The sequence below is a fragment of the Scatophagus argus genome, chromosome 5 (genome assembly GCF_020382885.2).
Source record: "Scatophagus argus isolate fScaArg1 chromosome 5, fScaArg1.pri, whole genome shotgun sequence".
In the NCBI taxonomy this organism is placed as follows: domain Eukaryota; kingdom Metazoa; phylum Chordata; class Actinopteri; family Scatophagidae; genus Scatophagus; species Scatophagus argus.
In genome coordinates this window covers 8,040,642-8,053,584 of record NC_058497.1, presented here as the reverse complement: position 1 = coordinate 8,053,584, position 12,943 = coordinate 8,040,642, and the positions used below count along the sequence as shown (strand labels likewise).

Below are 12,943 nucleotides of genomic sequence, written 5' to 3'. Positions count from 1 at the left end.
CCTTTCTTCTTCCTGTCCATATTCAGCTGGTGCTGTATTACCTATAATTGCTGACTTCAGTGTTTATTACCAGATTTTTCTAGACAAAAGTAATAACCATTTGAGCAGCCACTATGTGCTCAGAACTGTATTCTTATATCATCTGAATAACACTGATTATTACCAACTGTTTTTATTTAACCTTTGTAGGACGTAATAGTAATTGATGGTTCCTCAGATTCTTCCACCCATTCATCATGGGGCTGACATACAGAGACATATACAACCATTCATGCTCACATTCACATCTATGGGCAATTTAGAGTCTCCACTTAACCTAACCTGCATGTGTTTGACGTGTGGGAGGAACCCACGCTAACATGGGGAGACACACGCAAGCTTCACACAGAAGTTCACACACGTTATAAATGTCTATAAAGCATCAAAAAGAGAGAAAAATGAAAAAAAAAATCTCACATTTGAAAAACTGCAACCACTCAATGACTTGAATAATTAATTGATCATCAAAGCAGCTACTGGTTATTTTAAGTGTCTGACAGTCCACCAACCAGACAAATAACACTTAGCAGGTTTATGTGTCTTGCTGTTGCTTTGGTCACGTAATCACAACAAAAGCCTAAACATTACATTGCATTTTTTTTTAAATGTACTGAATTGTTTTGATCACACCATATGTTTAAGCCTCCATTCATTCATTTGATTATTTCTTTCATGTTTCATTTACAGAATCTTAACAGCTAAATTATCAGATATCATGGTGGAATAAATTGCATTTTTTTTTATATGCAGTATAATTTTTGAATGCATGTGTTTAACCTTCTTTGTATGGTTTTTAGCCAGTGTTGGCCAGAAGACTTCATACAATACTTTTGGTGTGTCTACTTCCCTGAGCTTTCTGTCTCATCCTTTCCCTTTTTCTATCATATGCTCATACACATGCACACATGGGTGTGCACACACATGCACACAAATTTATCTTCCCTACTTCCTTTTTATTCTAGTGTTTTTCTCTTTCTCCACCTCATCTTTCATCCATCTTTCTCACAGACAATTTCTCTCTGCCTCTATTTTTTTTATTAACTTCTTCCTCCTCTTCACCCCATTTCCAAATTCCCTTCTTTTTCCTCTCTCCCTTTATTCATCTCTTTCTGTCCCTCTCTCTCTCTGACTGGCTCTCTCTGGGGGCGGATGTGTCTCTGTGGCTCTCTGAGGATCTGGAAAGGACATCCTCTCAGTTTAATTCAAGTCAACCCCAGTCTCCTGGTGCTCCAAGACGCAGCATGTGTGACAGCTCTACAGAGACAGCCAGAAGGAACAGACACATCTCATCTGCATATGTGTGTGTTTGTGTGTGTATCTGTGTGGTTGTGTGTGAGAGAGGGAGTGTGCTTCAGCCAGGCCTTTTTCAACATTTCCCTGCAGACTGAAAGAGTTAATTTCACCCTGGCAGCAATCATGGTCATCCATAAATCTATGATGAGGAGCTGCTGTGTTGTTGATTAGTCAGTGTTAATTCAGCTCACACCAATTACAGGAATTGAGAGTGCTATCTAAATTATTACATAACATATGTTATTTATTCTCAGTTTGTTGGAGAGACTGTAAATAAAATGCTCATGAAGAGGTTAAGGAATCATTTCTTTTCTCACATGTTGAAACCACATATGAGCAAACAGTTTGCCTGACAGGCCCCTAAAATAAAGCTGCTGCAAGTAAGAACACTTAATTTAATGAAATAGACTTGTAAGGCATTATTGTCAGCTTCTGATTACTGTGTCTTTTCCTTTCTGCTTTCTTTCGAAACTTGGGTAGTTAAATAGTTCATGTATTTATAAAGACAAGAGAAACAAAAAAGTAGAAAAAACAGCACAATTGTTGTACAATGACAAAATTCAGCCACTATCCATGAACTGATGAAGCCTCTTGGATGAGAGGTGAAACGTCTTCAAAGACAAATAACTAAGTCCAGTTGCATTCGATTGAATTTCCTTGAGATAACCATGACCTGGATGAATGAGAATATTCACAGGCAAAATTCAGCCACGGTATTAGTTTAAACTGAGAACTGTTCCCTTGTTCTGTGTTCACTTTCTGTGTGCATGCTGTAGGATGTGAATGTCTTCACATTGATTGTTATGGACGGTGTGCACGCACCTGCAGAAGAGCTTGGATGTTAGCGTGCTAACTTTTGCGAATTAGCATTAAAGTGCAGCTGAGTCTGATGGAATGACATTAGTCTTGCAGCCTAATACTGGATATTGGATATTAAAATTTTGACCAGATGATGGCACTAGATAACAGGCATGGGATCACTACAATTATTAGGATTAATCCTCTGGAAACTATGACTGTGTGTACAAAATGCCACCAGCATGTCTAAAAATTGATTACTGTTTGCAAACATATAAGAAATAAATCAAATGTATAGTTTTAAGCAAAAGCATCAGTGTCAGTTTACTGCTGTGCTGAGCACAAAGAATCTAATTGTGGATATGTCTTTTCAGAATATCTATCCAAACATACATACATACATACAGATAGATAGATAGATAGAAAATAAGGAAGTTGTAGTGGGCTACTGCTATCGACCAGCAGTGTGATCCCAGAGCATTGTGGTCCCATAGATCTGTTTCTTATTTCAGCTGTATTTGTTTGCACCAAGCAAAAGGCAATATGAGAGTATAAGGTTTAGATTCATCCTACCCTTGGCTTGCAAGTAAGAAATCAGGATATTTTCTGCGGTAGTGAGGAGACAACAGAGCCCATAAGCGATTTAACGGCCAAACCTCTTGCACTCTTTCTCCATCCCCCACCTCACTATCTCATCATTTGCTGCCTCCACACCTTAAAATTATTTCCTTGGCTTTGTCATCAGCAGCATCAGCCCCTGAGCTCCAACACTTCCCCCTCCCTGTCTCCCTCCCCCCAATCTTATCCCTCATGCATCCGTGCTCTATACCTACATATATATCAACCTCTAATAATATCAGGGCCAGGGGGATCGTAGACAGCAGAGGTAAGTGGATCTGTCAGATCATTTTGCCTCTGTCGGCCACCTAATTCCAACCGCCTAATTCCTCGACTGGTGAAAGTGAAACATCTACTGGGCAGGAAGTGAGACAGCAAGCAGGAAGATGAAGTGATGAGTGTGAGAGGAAGGGTAAGAAAGATAGTGAGTGGATGTACTACTACCTGCATTCTCCTTTTACATTTAACCACATTCTTAGATCCTTAGAGAGGTCTAAATTTAGCTGCCTTGGAGAAGAAGAGAAATGAATAAGGCTTCTGGGTGTTTGTTCATGTGGCATATAAAGGACAGTGAAAAGAAAGAACAAGGGAAGAGACAGTCTAAGACAGTTACAATCATCACATATTTGAAAAAAAACATATCTGGATAGAAATACACCTCTCCTATAACAAAGAAATCAGTAATTCCTTCTAGGATGAAATGTTTTCTGGTTATGAACTTTTAGGGATCAAATGCATGGGGATTAGTAGCATTGTCCTGGTCAGCTGTAAGGAAATGCCATCCTCCATGCTAATGAGAACAATAGGATACTCACAAGCAGTCCTCAGCCTCTCTGCAGCATACAGAGGCCCCTCCTCCAGTGTGTTTTTTCTTCTTCGTGTCAGATGCTTCGTCTTAAGCCTGTCTTGATTGATGCCGTCTGGAGAGTAGAGATGTGTGCAGCTGAAGCTGGTTCAATGCAGTGGAAGCTGTGTCACATCCAAACTGTCCCAACAGTTTCACGTCCTCAGGGCTGTTCCAGAGAGAGAAACAAGAGCACGAGCGATGTGAGTAAGAATGAGCCTCCTCTTCCTAATACAATGAGGGGCATTGAAGAAAGGGAATGAGCAGGATGGCAGCTGGGAGGAGATGCTATAGAGCCACTGGGTCATTCTTAGTGCCTCGTTGACAGGATTTCTGTTTACATCTGGACAGCTGTCACGAGAGATAATCATTGCGTGTGGCTGTTCCTCTGACAACAATGATGAAGTACATTGACATGCTGCTTGATGGGCAGAAAATTGATGAAATTTTTGCTTTTGTCTTCATAAGGTCTGTCTTTTAAGACTACATTCACGACTTCAGCTGTATAGTTATCCGGCTGTTTCACGTTGTTGTCATACTGGATGACAACCACCTGGACAACCTGTATTTTAAAAGTATATATTTAAATATTTCCCTGTGTTGTTAATTAATTTATTGGTCCAACTTTCTGGGCTAAAAGACAGAACAGTGCAAGAAAACATCCATAAATCGTAAAAGAAGATCAGGCACACAGCTATTTGACAACTTATTCAGCCTATCAGCTATTAATAGCTTCCTTCCTCTTATGCATGCCCTCTGGGGAGCGACATTTCAAAACGTCCATTTGGAAGAAATGAGACAAACACACCAGCTGCACTTCTCACTCCCTCCACCACAATTCCTCTGCACGACTCCCCCAGCTACCACTCTCAATTATTGATGAGACTTCCTCTGTCAGCCTCATCTGCCACAGTGTTGGTTGTACTCGCCTGTGGACGGCTGCTGTGGTTGTGGAGGGGGACCAGCTGATGCCACAAGATGAAAAATGAGACAAGGGTCAAGCACATTAACAGCCTTCTGACAAGATACAATAAAGAGGGCACACAGTGTTGCAGGTTTGTTATTGGCCTAATCTAAATTCAATAGGGTTGTCATAAGGGAAGAAAGTAATTATCTCAAAACCATAGGGAACGCCCCTTCTGTACATCCAGCTGACTCACAGTAGTTCATTTGAGCCTCAGGATTTAAAACATGCTCTACAGTGCCAAATTACAATGGCAAAAGAGGAAAGCTGGGAACAAGGATGCAAAGCTAAGTGAGCAAAAAACAAGCTGCAGGGTCAAATCCCTGTGTCCAAATGTTGTTTTGTTTTTAACCAGTGCTCGTCCCCCCCTCCATTGGATACGGCTGATGTGCCCTTGAGCAAGGCACCTGACCACCCAACTGCTCCCCGGGCACCTGACATGGCAGAGGACTCCTCCTGTGTGTTTCACTGAGAAGAATTTCAGTGTATGTAAAAATAAACTGACAAAGTTTGAAGTTTTTTACGTTTATAATGTGTGCATGAGATGCATGAAATAATTCAAATGGCAGTTCAGCTCTGTGGTGTTAATAGAAAACACTTCAAGTTAAGAGAACTATTAAAAAATGAGTTTTAAAAAAACATGTTGCACAACAGGCCATTGTAGTGCCAAGGGACGCTGATGGGAAAGCTCAAACAGCAATAATTGTCAGCTCAGACTGTGGAGGTACCAAAGGAAGCCGAGGAGTTCAAGCTGTGCCTGTGCTCATGTTCATGCCATGGTGGTTTAAAACTCAGAGATAAAACCAGACACTAACCCAAAATATGTCTTTTGTGCAGCTATGGTTATTAAAATGAATATGAATTGTCTGCTGAAAGGAGGTGTGATATGGTGTGAGCAAAGGATAGTGATAACCTTCAAGATGCAGTGATGGTATTAAAGTCAACTGATGTATTTATTTCCATACTCCTAAACCTCCACACATGCATACTGTACGATGAAATGTGGTGTTTATATAATAACAACATTATTCATGACCTACAAACGTGATTGGCTGGCAGTACTGTTTACTGAACTCCTTACTTGTCAAAGATAATGGTGGTTAAAAACAAATATTGAGATTTAAAAGCCTAATGCAAACCTTGACAGGAAAGAACTGGATGGTGAATGTCTTTCTTTGTTTCTAGAAGGACATCAAATCTAGCAGCTCCGAATGGCTTCTTAACAGTGCTATTTCATCACTTAAAGCCATTTAAAGAAGCCTAAACAAAATAAATACTGTTTGTTATAGTAATTTGACAGTAGTGGCAGATAGTGCTTGTACAAACACCTAATGCACACATGTGACTTACTTGAGTCATCTGTTTTTCACGTCTAAACACAGTCTAACCATAATCCTTGTCTTTCTATCTGTCTGTCCTTCGACTTTCTTAAGTCTTCATTTAACCTCACACTCGGCAGGTCGGGAAGTGCAGCGCTGAGTGTAAAGCTGTTTAGATTAGTGATTCTCAAGAAAGTTGCGAGCTCCAAGCAAAAATCACACAGTGGCCTTTATCAAACAGTTAATGTAATGACATGTGTGTTGTGCTGATGTGTTCCAGGTTGCAAGTCATAAACGCTGGGAAATGCGACAAATCTTTATCATTCACTGCTTCTTGATTGATCAGCAACCGATAAGACGACAGAAAAGTTGGAAAGACACTGGGCCATATTTCAACATAAAATACATTTTTGATTAAATATTCTTAGGAAACGACTACAAAATGAAAGGCATAATCTAATTCTGAAATATCAACATACAATGCAAAGTAAAATAGTATACGTAACCAAATTTGCAGTGTGACACAATGTACATATGTCAATACACATTTTGTGTTGAATGTAGTCTGTTTAAATATCACACGGAATGTTTTCCAGCGAGCATATAGGCTAGAGGGAAGATCCCCACTAGGAGGATGAACAAATCACCCACATATGCAATGGATTCTTATACAGAATATTTTACGGAAAAGGCGGTTAAATTTACAGATGTTCTGGAACAGCCCATATATAGAAGAATTCAGAAGAAGGCAGGAGGTTCCTGTACATGTACATGTATGAGAAAAACAGAATTTGAATATCTTGATGCACTCAGGAAAGGCATGAATGTGCTGAATCCAGGAGCACATGATATGTAACTCTTTACTGTCAATGCAAAGACTAAGAACACACTTGAATCAGGGATAAATTGTAACACACCGCTTACTGAAAATCTTGTATCAATGTTAATTTAAGGGGTAAATAAATAGGATGCAAAGTCATCAATTTTGCAACAGAAATAAATGTTTAGGTACAAATATATACACTCATATTCTCATACAAACACAAAACATCCATCCATTTTCTATACTGCTTATCCGTCAGGGTCGCGGGGGAGCTGGAGCCTATCCCAGCTGACTACCGGCGAGAGGCGTGGTACACCCTGGACTGGTCGCCAGTCAATCGCAGGGCCAACACACAAAGACAAACAACCACACACTCTCACAGTCACACCTAGGGGCAATGTAGAGTAGCCAATTAACCTAATGTGCATGTTTTTGGTATCGTGGGAGGAAGCCAGAGTACCCAGAGAAAACCCACGCAGGCACAGGGAGAACATGCAAACTCCACACAGAAGGGCCCAGACCGGGATTCGAACCTTGAACCCTCTTGCTATGAGGCGAAAGTGCTAACCACTGCACCACCCAACACAAAACATTCCCTGGTGTATTTCTTCTTGCTCTTTCCATCTTTTGCATGCAGAATGTCACTCATCCATAGCACGAACTGTGACAAAATGTGTCATGTCACACCTATTTTGGGATGCCATTTTCGCTGATGGAAACGCCACTAGTTTTCAGGCAAAGAGAACAAGTTTTGTTTTTGAGCCCCCTGGCTGCCCAGAGGCCGAGACTAGAAATTTCTTTGTCATTCTTTCACGCCAACTGTGTCACTGGTGTCACAGGAAGAGCAACACTGACTGGAATTATGCCTAAAAAACCTTCCCTGAAAGTACTTCACACAAACAAAATGAGCTTTAAAATCCTAATTATGTATTTTTTGCAGGTTAGCATATCACTAAGAGAATAGCAGGATATCCCAGTATAACACTTGAAATCACAGATCACAATGTATACAATAACTCCACCAAAGTTACTGCATAATTATTTTATACTGACAGTGTTGCAATATCATCACAAAAAGATGTGTAAATGGTGTTTTGTATTTAAAAAGGTAGATAAACTGCATTTTGTTTGTCTTTCCCTCACCAGATCCCTGTCTGTAATAATAAAAATTGCCAGCCTACCTAGTTGTTAAAAATAGCAGTACAATAACAGTAGAAATTCTCTCTAAATTCCTCCGGAACAACCAGATTACTGCACAGAAAATTGCTACTGGCAGATAAACATTAAGTGCATTTTAAGTAAGTGTTACCCATTTATGCTATAGTTTCACATCACATCACAGCAGGTATTATTCATACATGACATTATATAGTAAATGCTAATCTCACCTTGTTTTTCTGCGTTCCCCTGTTTGTCCTCGGGGTCTGTGTGCACCTCTTATTTACCAAGACAGGGAATGTCACCTGACTGCCATCATCAGTCAGCCCAGTGTCATGCCATTCACTGTCAGTCAGCTGCCATCCACCTTGTCAGTATCCTTTACCTTGCCTTGCCTACTTATGATGTAGATGTTCTCATTCAGATTAACCAGCAGTTTGTGAGTGTGGCTTCTGAATTCACTTTAACGGCTTGAGAAACAGTGACACTGTCAACAATGTTTCCCAGCTGTTGAACTTCTGATGTGGGGATGCTGACCATGTTGTCATTGCTATCTTGTTGCTCCTGTTTACATTCACCCAAATGCAAATTTAAAATGCACTACAGAATGATATGTGTATACATGTATGTAACTATATACATTGCTTTATTTTAATTTTCTTAATTTGATTCAGTTATCTAGTCATTGCAGTTGTTTCAGACTGTCACTGGATGCCGTGATATGCAGAAATGATTCTCATATTGGTGGACCAACCTTGGACAACTTCCTTATGCTGGGGTTCGGTCTTGTATCAAAGTAAAACTAATACAAACATACATGCAAGTGAGTTAGACTCAGTATAAATAAAATTAACTTAACTATTAATATCAATGCTAAAATATATTTTATATATATATATATATATATATATATATATATATATATATATATATATATATTTTCAAATTGACCATGTGACTAAATTATAGCAAAATATAATACAAGAAAGTCACATGCCAGTAAAAAAAAAAAAAAAAAAGCTGTTCATACGTCATACATAAACCAAACAATAAAACACCCCACTGTTCGTAAGAAAGTAAAATTTCGGCTTCCATCAGTCAGACACCTACGTTTCAGAACCCAGATGGAATCCAGGTGGGGGGTATTGCACAAAGCAGGACTGCTCAGTTAGCCAGATATAATGTTTAAAATTGCATACAACGTCTTTTCTCTGGGCATTTGTTAATGAATTACAATACTCAGCTCTTCTAGTGTCTAGTGTCATGTCATTATCTATTGTCTAAGAATAGCTAATGGGTTTTCAAAAATGTTGTCTTTCTTCGTCCCTCTGGATTTTCAATATCCATTGCCTTATCACAGCTGCTGATCAATCAAGAAGCAGTGACATAACCGTAACTCAGACTCCATACATTTATATGTCTTGCAACCTGGAAAACAGTGCAATGACATTTGAGCCTTCGACCTCACTCACACTCACACACACACACACACACACACACAAGCACATTTTCAGACAAGCTCATACTGTGACTGGGTTGACCACTACGACTTGTGTATGTGACAGTGATGGAAGACAAAACATAAAGACGGAGGATTGGATGGGGGAGCAGAGAGGGAGAGAGAGAGAGAGACCAGACAGAGTGGAATTTGTATTGATTGTATTTAAACCTGCCAATGTTACTCATCAGGATAGACATGAAGCTTTGCTCACTTTCACACATAATATACCTGTATGCACACATACACAAATGCATCATTTGGAATTGAAGCTTCCGCATGCAAAATATGTCTTGTAGAAAGAAATTTGACTTACTAATAACAGAAAATCAACATATAAAAGTGTAAAAATATGACTGTAGTTTTGACTGAAATTTATGTTCTTATATGTACTGACTGCAGCAAGGTTTTTATATATTTTATAATCTATAAGACTGGAGGAGAAGCAGCAAGAGCCCTGTGGGAACAATCCTTCCTAATTCTGCTTCCACCTGATGGACCCACCGGGAGCCATGTGTAAGGAATCAGTATAACACACACACACACACACACACACACACCGTATTAGTATATGGACCCACAACCTATAGTACAGTAGACATACAGGCTCACTTGCCCAAGGCAAGAATGACAACCACTGCGCCATAGGAAGAAAGAAGCACATGTTTATTTTTCTGCATTTTGTAGGTATCTTTGCATCCGTGGAGTAACTGACTTTTGCTGGAAATTCTCCAGGCATAATGATCACTTTTACTCTGTGCAATATGGATGATGTTCTTCTTTTAAGGGAAGAACATCAGGAATAATTTCAGTGAGTGGAAAACAAAACAAAGTTTGTCCCGTCTGTCCTGAATCTTTGATGGTTGGTCAGATAATGCCAGAGATAATGACAGACCTGGTGGCCTTTTTATATCCTGAAGTCAAATGTCATTTTTGCGAAAATTGGCCAAGTTTGTCATGAAAGAGAATTCATTGTGCCTTTCAGTAAGGCGGCATGATTAATTCAGGCATGTCAGTTGCTGAGTAAATGCTTCTTTATTCTTGTGTAAATGGTCATTATTAATAATGCACACACGGGTCTAAGTTCAGCATCCGTCTTGGCAAAGTTCAACATGGAAGGCTTCACCAGCTGCGCACGCTTGTCACCACATTCTTACTCTTTCCTTCTCTCTCCTTCTCTCTATTTTCCACTGCAAACTTGCCTTCTCTCTCTCTTACTGTCCCTGCTTCCAAAGACGCCGTATGGCTCTGACACCTATTCTGGTAGAAAGATGTGGCCCATCAGCAGTAATTGGAGGAGCTGGTGGTTGGGTTTCTCTAAAAGGCAGCAGCATGATCGATCCCATAGATGGTGGAGGTGGGCAGGCAGGCTGACAGCGCTGCATCCCCCACAGCTTCTGACAGCTCAATGAAGGCCAAGCCGCAGAGCACAGGATGTCCTTTTACAAGAACAATCATCAAGCGTGCAGGTCATTCTCTAACCCCCGGAACTCACAGCCATCCAGTTAAATCATAATTACCCATTTAGTCAATTATCAACTGGGTAGCACGTTGAATTTAATGTTAGCCTTTCATTACACTCACATTAAAGAATAAAGGAAATGTCAGAGGCTTAATAGCGATGACGTGATGTAATTGTCTACAAGGTGATTTATTTGAAAGATTTTACAGCAATAATCTCTTGACGCCCTCATACATTCTGTGAAGTATACAATTTAATTGTGCACTGTGTGCGCTGACACAATGGAATAGCATGAGATGTGGATGATGGATGGAGCAGAGAATTCACACAAGGAAGATCATTTGCATACTTGTGACAATACACAGGCTGGTGTCAGTCCTGTGCTGTGTTACCTCATCATAGCTTTGGAGAGCAGTCTTTGTTTGTCCTCCTGTTAATGGTTTTCTCAAGACCAAAACTGCCTTGTGCCGAGCTCAATCCAAGCATCAGTTGCTATAGCGACGCAAAGCAGCTGGGATGCCGTGTTAGAAAAGTTTGGCACATGTTAAATCACAGGAACTATTTATTTACTTTGTGCTTTGTCTTTATGATTTTGGAACTCATGTTTTAGCGATTATATTAAAAGAGACATGGTGAGTCTGCTTCAAACATGCTGGCAACAAGAATAATGCCAAAATATAAAAAGTCCAATCAATATGGCTTTAAAAGATCCTGTCTTCCAATTACATTCACTGACTGAAAAATGGGGAAATGCGCTCAATACACATAAAATGAAAGGATTGAAAGACTGAAATGCCCAAGACACTGTGTGTCCTACAAATCTTCCTCCTTGCTGTTATCCTTCCATCTGTCCCTTTTTGTTAAGCTTTCTTTTATATTCTATTTTTCTTATTGAACAGTTATATTTAGAAAATATTGACAAAAATATATGGAAACATGCCAAACAAAGTCCTGTATTATTACCAACAGACTCAACAGTCCAAACAACAATAATGTCAGTGATAATACACATAAGTGCACTAAATATCAGTGAACTGTTCTTCCAGCAAACTATTCCTTTGACAAAATTAGGTCTTGTTGCAGGGTTTCAGCTCTGCAACCAATAAAGTTGTAGCTACATTGATTCATGTGCTTTTGACTGTGCCAAAACTCCTCCATGTTCTGTCTTCAATCCAGAGTTATTAAACCTCCAGAGTTATTAAACCTATGGCCACAGTCATAGCAGGCAATGGTGACCAGCGGTGAGAAGCGTTGGCAGGGTTACAGCCAGCATTTAAGATTTACTGAGTCAGCAGCCAAAACGTATAGCCCACCTTCAGAAGATTATTGGGATTTCTCTTAACGAATATACTAAATTACCAACTATATTTTCTGACTATATTTTCTTCATTTCACCTAAAATGGTCAAAATTCTGTTTCAAAAGAGATGTTTATTTTCTCACCTCACTGGCTGCTTCATCTTTATACTATGGGGTTAAAGATTAAATTACATGTTCAGATAGACTCTTTTGTAGTGGCAGTTGGGAGCAACCCTGAAGCTCCAGGAGACTGACAAATACTTTTGAACAGCATACCCTCGATGCTACCTGCTGATCCCCCTCTGGGAGAACTTCTGACAGAGATGGGGGACAGGAGAAGGTTGGGGCTTTAGAAGCAATCCTTCTATAATATTACTTCTCTTCCCCATGCCACACACACACACACACACACCACCTTCACCACCACCACCCACACCATTTCTGGAAAACACTGATCCCTGTGAAGAATTTCCAGCCCGAGCTAGAGCTGCAGAGATGTACAGGAATAACATCAGCAGCCTGCATGTGCTGCAGGGTGAAACAGACAGAATCTCAGTCGGTCTCTGGGGTGTAAATAGATAATATCTCCTGGTTTTGTCCTGGTGAGACTCAGTACTACACTGAAAAATTGTGTCACATACTAACAAGGGCTCTTCCTGTTTTCTTTATGTATTTATTTACATTTTTAAAAGAAACATATACTGTTTTTAATGACAAGAAAATTTCAGAATGTCTTGCTTAACTTGTGTAATTCAAAACTATTCACAAAATTGGTCCATAGCCAATGTGTACTTCACTCTTGTCCTTTACCCTTGGAATGGCCGATATG

At 39.8% G+C, this 12,943-nt stretch overlaps 1 protein-coding gene across 1 annotated transcript in view; it reads right to left on the bottom strand.

The window, feature by feature from the left end:
• The window catches only part of b3gat1a (beta-1,3-glucuronyltransferase 1 (glucuronosyltransferase P) a), a 69,452-nt gene that overhangs the window by 29,695 nt on the left and 26,814 nt on the right, over positions 1 to 12,943 (bottom strand). Inside the window, exon 2 of the mRNA XM_046390428.1 lies at positions 3,564 to 3,761. The gene's annotated coding sequence lies outside the window, so the exon portion shown is untranslated. The remainder of the gene's footprint in view (positions 1 to 3,563; positions 3,762 to 12,943) is intronic.